Consider the following 9263-nt stretch of genomic DNA (forward strand, 5'->3'; position numbering starts at 1 on the left):
AAAAGATTTAATTTCTTATTCATGAGACACACAGAGAGAGAAGCAGAGACATAGGCAGAGGGAGAAGCAGGCTCCCTATGGGGAACCTGATGTAGGACTTGATTCCAGGACCCCAGGATCATGACCTGAGCTGAAGGCAGACAGTCAACCACTGAACCACCCAGGGGCTCCAGTACCTTTAGACTTTTTTTTTTTTTTCCTTCTGAGTTGCCAGAGAAGTGCTTCCGTTTTTTGATTAGAGGGTGAAGGCATGGCAGCGTAGTGTAGAGAGAGCACTGGCAGGGTGTACGCTGGTGTGGTGTGTGTGGGGAGACCTCAGCATCTGCACTCAGACATCCTTTGACTCTGTACAGTACTCTGTCTTCAGCTGTTCCTGGTCTCTCCGCACTCCAGAGACCCTCTGTTTTACTCTCAGAGAATAAATCTTCAGTCTTTTGCAGGGAGAGAGGAGGGAACTGTTCTCACCCAACTATACAAGGTGTGTGTGTGGAGGGGGTAGGATCTGGAGTCTCCTAAGGGTGGAAAAACAGCCTCAAGTGTATCTTTTCAATAAAAGGCAAATAGTTGTTAAAAGTAGAAAAATTATAAGTAGGCCAAGACAAAAAAATAGAAAATAAAAACCATTCCAAATCTCAGTGTCCAAAGGTAACCACAGCTAACCCTTCGGTATATTTCCTTTTCATCTTTTGACCCATGTGTGCATTTACATATGTTTGTTTTATTTCTTCAAGCAGAATTGTGGGAATGCAATGAATATTATTTCTTAATTGTTTTCTGTTTACCATAAATCATAGGAGATTTTTCAGGAATGCTTTAAAAGACTCTCTTACCAGCTTTTTGTTGGTAAATGCCTTTTGGAATCTAAGAAAAAACATGACTGAATTAGTAAGCCAGTCCCTGAATTTAGAGGTCAAATCCGACTGCTGTCCCCATGTGCACCTTGTATCCTTTTAAGTTAGTTAGTAGGGAAACGGAAATATTCAGTGAAAAGAAGTAAAATGGGTGGTAGGACCCACCAAAGGTTTTAGGAAGTGCATTTGGTTGCATTTTTAATTTATTCTTTTTCACTAGCAACACCAAAAGTTGAAAATGTCAGGAGCTGACTGTGAGAGAGAGAAAAAAGGAATTAATTTGTTATCAAAAGCAATAGGATGAGACCTTGCTGCTCAATTCCATTGTTTTGTGGAATTCACTTTGGCAGGTCACGGGCAACTCCCATTGACCTGAAAACCAAACAGGGGACAGCATAGATTGGGCATAAAGGAAATACATGTTTCTTGATCCAGGGGTTGCAGGAGGCAGGTTTTGACTTCTTTCTTCATTTGGGGAATTTGGCCCCTTACAGTTGGCCCCTTCCCCCCTAACCAACTTTGTGCCCCCTTCAAAGAACAAAACCTTGTCTTGCTAATGTGCCTGTGGAAGAACTCACCTTAAGACATTGCAGATTAAATGTCCTTCTGGGTATTAGTCACGTGAAGTATAACGAACTACGTAGGGGATTCAGGCAAATTGTATATTCTAACCAGGGCTGTAGGGACCTGCTCCCCCTCATGCCTTGCGGGTTGTTTATTCTCTAAGCAATTGTAGGCAACTTTGTGCTTATAGATAATTGGATTTGCCAGGTATGTCTCCATTGAGGATAAGGTTTATCTCGAATAGGTTTTTTAATAACCAGGAATAAGCGGATAATTATACTTACTAAGGGTCTCAAAAGCATACTGTTCATCATGCAAATTGTCCAAAACTACGGTGATGGTGGTTTTGCACGGTGTCGTGTCTGGACAGTCGGTTGGGATTTGTCAGTCACCTTAGATAATTTGCTAAGACCCTAACCTTTCTTCTTTCCCACATTTTTCTTCCTCTCTCCTTTTCTTTCTAATCAGTGGTGCTCTGGACCAGCCAATGGGGGATTCTAGGAGCTCAAGCAATTGCTGATACCAAACTGAGCATCTTTTTGAGGTGTGACCTGGCTCAGCTATGAGAATTAAACCTGGCATGATGCATAGAGTACTTAGGAGACAGAAGGCCTGGGTTCTAATTCTGACTCATCTTTTCTTATCCTTTTTACTTTGGGCAGGTCTGTTGTGCGCTTTGGACTTGCTTGTTTTGTGATTTTTATTACTTTTGGTGCCACAATCCCTTGAGATGCCTTCATTAATTAGGAAGTGTTTGTTTGTTTGTTTGTTTGTTTGTTTTAAGTAAGCTCCATGCCCACCGTGGGACTTAAACTTGGCATCGACATCAAGAGTTGATGCTCTACTGACTGAGTCAGCCAAGTGCCCCAGAAATTGTGTTTTATTCTTTGTCACTTTTATGCCACTAAGTCATGAAGTCAGAACCCAAGTGGTCTTAAGCAGGTTAGTTAATTGCTTTGTGCCTCAGTTTCCTCATCTATACTATGGTGATGATAATAGAAACTACCTCATAGAGCTGTAGTGAAGATTCATCCATCCATCTAACCACCCATCCGTTATTAATCCCCTACTATGTTCCAGGCGTTGTTTTTCTTTGTGGAGATGATTCATACAAAGTGCTAATACAGTGCCTGGCATGTTAGGAATGCTCACTGCACATCAGCTAACGTTACTCTCACAGAGAAACTGCTTCATGCTATTATTAATATTACCATAGATAGAAAATACAGGATTTCTCCAATTGTGTATGAGTTCCTTAATGTGCATGCACAAGAAAGAAATGAAAAATAAAGCAAACATATTCTGTCTCTCTTACCCATCTGTGAGTCCTTCAAAGCTGGCTAAAAGCAATCTTATTAAGGTAAACTTTACCCTCTGCACATTAGAAGGCCCAGCCTTGGTAGGGTCCTAATAAACATGGAGTAAATGAGTGCAAGTGAATGTGACTTCCATTCTTCAGATTGAATTTAGGAGAACCGAATTCCATGTTAATGCAAAAGAAATCTGTGGGAGGGACTCATTTGGAAGAAGGCACCTGTGGGTGGTTGTCAGCACAATGCAAACATTCTTTGCTTTGTCACCCTGCCTCCTTCTTACCATTGGCCCATTTCTCCCTCTGTCTGGGTGTCAAGAAGGTAGAAGTAGAGAAGCCCTTTGCCCCTTTCCCTGCCCTTTCATCCTCCATTTTCCTGGACTCTCGGACGCATTCCATCATGCCCCATGATCTCCCTTTTCAGCCACTTGATCAGCATGGACAGCCTCCCACATCCCTGACTGGTTCCCCCATTGCCTCGGTTGGACTAAGCCCCTTGCTCACATTGGCATTCAGGCTTTGTCCCCCAGTTTAAATGATTGCAGTGCTACTTGTGAGCCAATTATTCTGGCTTCGAAGGAAGGAATAAGTAGGAGGAGTATTCAAAGAAATCATCAAGTGGAAGGGCTAGAGGTGATGAGGCTGGGAAGGATGAGGAGATAATGATGGCAAGGAGGCAGTGGTGGCGACAATGCTTCTACCAGTTCACACAGAAAAGTTAAAAAACAAAAACAATGTCTGGACCTTTTTATAAAGTTAAATGTCCTTAATTATTTTACTTTGAGATGATGACCTCTCAACAATTATTGTGTAGGCACGTTCTTTCTTTTATGAACAAATGGTAATGAAATAAAGAGTTGGTAAGTTGGTTCATAATTTTATTATTATTATTTAAATGAAATTGTATTGGTCTGGGAATGCCTGGTAGAGAGGTTGAGAACTCTTAATGGCTTTGGAGACAGAGTTTAGGCTTAAATGCTTTGTGTCCTTGGGCAAGTGACTTAACCTTCTGGGTTTCAGTTTCCTCATCTGAAAACAGTAAGTGCCTTGCAGAGGTTAAAGATGACAATGAAAAACACATGCTTAGCACCATGTGGAGAGCATAAAGCTCACTGTTAGGTTTTATTATTATTAATATAATGATAAAAGGAATTTACTTGTATTTAGGTACTAGCTTCATGTGTGGGAGTGGGTTTTAAGTATTGGCAGACTGGCAACAATTTGGGAGGACCAGGTTGATTTTTCTTTCTTTTTTTTTTTTTTTTGAGATTTTATTTATTTATTTGAGAGAGAGAGAGCAAAAGTGAGGAGGAGGGTCAGAGGGAGAGGGAGAAACAGACTCCCCACTAAGCAGGGAGCCTGACACAGGACTCAGTCCCAGGGCCCTGAGGTCATGATCTGAACCAAAGGCAGATGCTCAGCCAACTGAGCCACCCAGACACCCCTGATTTTTCTCTAGTATAATTGGAAAGGCAATGGACTTGGTGGCAGATCTGTGTTTGCAGCCCAGTTTTGTGATGTGCCAGCAGAGTGACCTTGCGTAGTTGACACTGGAGCCTCATTGTCTCCTCATCTATAAGATGTGGTAATAATGCTAACTATGTAGCATTCTTGGGGGACACTGTATTCAATAATGGGTAATAGTAATGGTCCAGGATAGTAAATAGGTGTTTGCATAATTAATTTTCACACAACCCTTTAAGGCAGGTTTCATGACTACTCACAGTTTAAATAGAAGAAAACTGAGATAATAATGTTGTATGATGTCAGGAGGTAGCTACACTAGGTGTAACCATAGCATGATATAGTTGTCCAATTACTAAGTCATATACTTGAAACTAATGCAACAAAGTGTCAGATATACTTCAATTTTAAAAATAGATAAGTATGAGAAAACTGAGAATAAGGACAAATACCTTGCTCAAGGTAATACAGTAGCAGAGGCCAAATATGAATCCAGGCTGTCTCATTTTATTTTATTTTATTTTATTTTATTTTATTTTATTTTATTTTATTTATTTTATTATTTTATTATTTTCCTCTGACCAGATTTCTTGAACATAACAAAATTCTACATACAAAGTGACCTGGACCTGCTGCTTCAAAACATGATCTTTTTTTTTACTAATATTTTGATAAGTCAGGCCACTGAGTGTCAAAAGCAGCTTACTCTAAAATTAATAGAAAAGTGCCCAAATCACACTAAATAAATGACCTCACTACCGGAACTTTAATAGTTCTACAACATAATTAACGTTGGTAGGATTGAGCCCCTCTGACAGGCTGCTGGAGAACTGATATGAGATGTCAAGAGGCCATTTGGTGCACCGCCACCGTGATGCGTCATGTTTCTGGATCATAATGTTCCCATTATCAGATTCTAGACACACCACAGGAATATCAGTGGGGGCTGAGGTCAGCTTAGCTGCTTGCTGGGCTAAAACAGATATCACCCCAGCGTGCTCAGCGGACAGGGTACCCCAGCAGCCCAGATCAAGTCCTTGTGAATCTGTGCACAGGACTCCAACAATGGATGGACTCTTCACTGTGTCCTCCAAGGGCTGCTCCAAGGTCACCTCCATTCCAGCTGCTGCCTGCCTAGCCCTGAACCCAGGCTGTCTTTAAAGGCTACCCTCATGGGGCACTTTGGTGGCTCAGCAGTTGAGCATCTGCCTTTAGCTCAGGTCGTGATCTCGGGGTCCTGGGATCAAATCCCACATTGGGCTCCCCGCATGGAGCCTGCTTCTCCCTCTGCCTATGTCTCTACCTCTCTCTCTGTGTCTCATGAATAAATAAATAATTTTTTTTAAAGCCTACTCCCAGGTGCCTGAGTGGCTCACTTGGTGCCTCAGTGGCTCAGTTGGTTAAGCATCTCCCTTAGGCTCAGGTCATGATCTCAGGGTCCTGGGATCAAATCCCGTATCAGACTCCTTGCTCAGTGAGGAGTCTGCTTCTCCCTGTCCTCCTGCCCCCACTCCCCTTGCCCCCTCTCCTTTTCTCATGCAATCTCTCCCTCTCTCTCCCCCTTCTCTTTCAAATAATTAAAATCTTTAAAATAAAAAAATAAATTAAATAAAGGCTACGACTCCCTTAACTACTAAGCAACACTCTAAGGGATAAAGGTGCCATGTGGAGATGGCCTGAAGATGCTTACAAGTGAATTAAATTTGGGAGGAGATGCAGATCACAAAGGTAACAACACCTATGTGGAAAGGAAAGCCTTTTTTCCAAGGGTGTGTTTTCTTAATTTGTAATTTCTGGGCCATAATTTGTTCAATTTTTATAGATGCATAGTAAGCATCTAATAGCATTTGTTTGCTCAGTCAGTATGGAGTTTGGGATGCGCATACATTCCTAGAATAGGGGACTAAGGCGCCATCCCCACCCTTGGGGAGTGGGCAGTTGTTAGGGGGACAAACACACAATTGCACTGTGTGGAGACAAGCTTTGGAGGCTGCTTCAGTGCCCAGGGTTGGAGCACTGGGCTGGAGGGAAGGGAGTGCAAAGAGGGGTGAGGGGAGCTGTCTCCACACAGTTGTCTCCCCAAGTCACAGTTGTCTCCCCAAGTTGAGGAGGAGTTAGTCACATGGCCAGGAGATGAAGAGCCTTCCAGGCCAGAGGTTGCAAACTGGCAGCTCCCTGTCGCTCAGCAGATGTGTTTTGATTATTCACAACTACCTGCCAACATTTAGAAATTGGGAACTTTCACATGAATAAGGTTATATCTGGCTTCTCTTGAAAAACTGGAAGCTCTAGAGGTCCAGGGCCCACCTTCCTGCCCGACTACATTGCTGGGCCAGGGGGAGGGGACGCTCTGAAGGGACAGCTCTGTAGCATTGTGCCTAGCAACGAACTTTCCTACCCCTCTCTAACACAGGGCCTGAAAAGAAAGGAAACAACATGGGATTTGTCCTGGCAGCTGTTTGTAGTTGCTCGGATATTAAAGTTTCTGACACAGAGCTTCTGAAGAGGGGCCAAGCAAAGTGATTAAAAATTTTAATGGATTTATAAATGGCCAGTTGATTATATTAAATGCCAACAGGAGGAATGGCAATAGTAAGAACTATTTCCTTTCTTTTAAGTTGATTTTTCAGCTCAGATGAGGGGTACCTTGATTTATCGAAAGGCGTAAACCTGAACTTTGTGTACTTTAAAATCACGATGCTTGAACTTTGTTGCTTTGAAAAGTAGCAAGGCCCAGGCCATATCCCAGGCCAGTGATATCAAACTCAAGCATTCAAATAGTTTTTTTTTTTTAATTCTCCAGGGGACCCTGTTGAGCAGGGATTGTGCAAACCAGAGGTCCAGTGCCTGCCTCTTCCTCTCAGTGTCCTGGAGCCCTGGCTCATCTCCAGTGACTTGCGAGGCAACTGCAACAACATCTCTCAGGATGTCGATTTTCTAGGCTGCCGGGAAGAAGCTCAGCTGAAAGTCCACACCTGTTTGTAGCTCTGATTCAGAGGAAAGCCCAGTTCTAAATCCGAGGGAAAGACAACTTCTCTGCATGTTGAAGAGGATTGTTGCTTTTTGGCACCCAGAGCATTTTTACCTGAGGGTTCTGACAATTTAAATAATTGGTACGCTATGACTTTTATGGCTGACAGAAGTGTGGTTTTGCTGATGAGCTGTAAAAACATGTAAGAAATAGGCTTCAGGCTAAAGCTATCTGGAAAGAGAGTGAGTGAGAGAGAGAGAGAGGAGGAAGGAAGACAGGCAGACAAAATAAGTAAGGAAGCTAGCTCTCTCATTTTATTCCACGGACTTGTTTAAAACATTTTAATCAGATTTCTTCCTTCGGGACAGCAGCTTAGCAAATATGGCCACATTTCCAGATGTTTGGTCCTTTTGGAGTTGTATAAAACTCGGTTAATGTGCACAGAAGATTATTCCAGCATAAACTAAAACAATGTCTCAGAGAAGTGTTTCTGTGAAAAAGAATTGCTGAAAAATATCCCCTCTTATCAACACTCAGCCTATAGTTTTGACCAAAGCACTGATTTGTGTAGTCCTCAAGAGGAAATATTAATGGCAATTGTAGCCTCTGCCTTCATAGAGTAAACCATTGGAACAATACTTTTTGGCCAACATACAAATGGATCATTGACTAAAAATGATGAAAAGTGAAGACTTCCTAAACTTTTCTTTCCCTCTTAATCATTTTGTGTATTGGAGCTGAAATATCTTTCTGGGAGATTTATTTTTTTAGTTTTTTAAAAATATTTTATTTATCAATGAGAGACACACAGAAAGAGGCAGAGACAAAGGCAGAGGGAGAAGCAGGCTCCCTGCAGGAGCCAGATGTGGGACTCGATCCCAAGACCCTAGGATCATGACCTCAGCTGAAGGCAGATGCTCAACCACTGAGCCACCCAGATGCCCCCTTTCTGGGAGATTTAAAACTGAAAATACATGACTTACAAATTTAGCAGCTCTAACTTCTCTGCTAAGACAATATTTGGATGAAACTCTTATTTCTTGGGCAGATCGCATACTTGTTCCATACTTGAGGAAAATGAGTCAAGATAATGTCTTACATTGAGGACGCTGGCAGTCACTGACGGAAGAACTTTTGGAGCTAAGCAGAATTGCTTGAGTTGTCTTCAGCTTTAAAAATGATTTTGTTTTAACATATGCTAGCTGAAGCAAAAAAAATAATACAGTAGAAGCTATGCGTCTATCAGAGTGACTGACAGAGTGAGATTCTCTAGAAAAATAGATTATTTTCCCTCAAAGAGAGTAAAGTTTTGGTTTTCAAAGTCAATCAGAAAACTAATAATTTGGACAGGAGAGGAATCAACTTCTCTTTTTGAGACAGTATATTTCTAATGATTTTTATGGAGACTATAATAAGGATCAAGAAACAAAAGCTTGATATGGACATGTTTTTAGCTAGCAGATTGAAAAGAAATAATGGCATGAAATAAAGTGGTATTTTTTTTATACTGACAAAGTTCTCATTTCTTTTATATTGTCTGAAAAAAAATCGATAAATGAAAAAAAATCTGTAACAGTTCAGTTCTCCATTACGCTATTTGTGTGTGTGTGTGTGTGTGTATGTGTGTGTGGTTAAAACTTTATCAGATATATTCATATGTATTTTTTTTTATATTTTTGGGAAGATTCAGTCTTCCAAATCCTGAGCATTTACAGGTACATATAGTATTAAAATTCAATTTTAAAGATAAGAAAATTTTCTGATATTCAGGTTTCAACACAAAACTTAAAATGTGAGAGTTTATCTTAGCACTGCTATTTCTAAGACTATGGGGGGCAAACAAGAAGACATTGTAAACACTTATATTGGTAAAAACAACAGCATTCTTTGATGAGGAAAGGGGAAACTCCCTCATACATCTGCCTGCCTTATAGTCTTCAATTTCCTTTCCATAAAATGGCCGTGATAGGCTTGCATGAAAAGTAGGTCAGCAGAAGAACGTTCCATATGCAAAGAGCTTCTTTCTCGTTTCTCCTCTAGATGCGGCATCACACCTCGGTGTTCAACAGCATACTTTCTGTGTAGTTTCTACAGCATCCTT

The 9263-nt window shown here is 41.3% G+C and overlaps 1 pseudogene; it reads right to left on the reverse strand.

Moving 5' to 3' along the window:
• Positions 1–4896: 4896 nt before the first annotated feature.
• LOC144302207 (ragulator complex protein LAMTOR5 pseudogene) lies at positions 4897–5309 on the reverse strand (annotated as a pseudogene).
• Positions 5310–9263: the final 3954 nt, after the last annotated feature.

The sequence above is a fragment of the Canis aureus genome, chromosome 31 (assembly GCF_053574225.1).
Source record: "Canis aureus isolate CA01 chromosome 31, VMU_Caureus_v.1.0, whole genome shotgun sequence".
NCBI classification, from domain to species: Eukaryota; Metazoa; Chordata; class Mammalia; order Carnivora; family Canidae; genus Canis; species Canis aureus.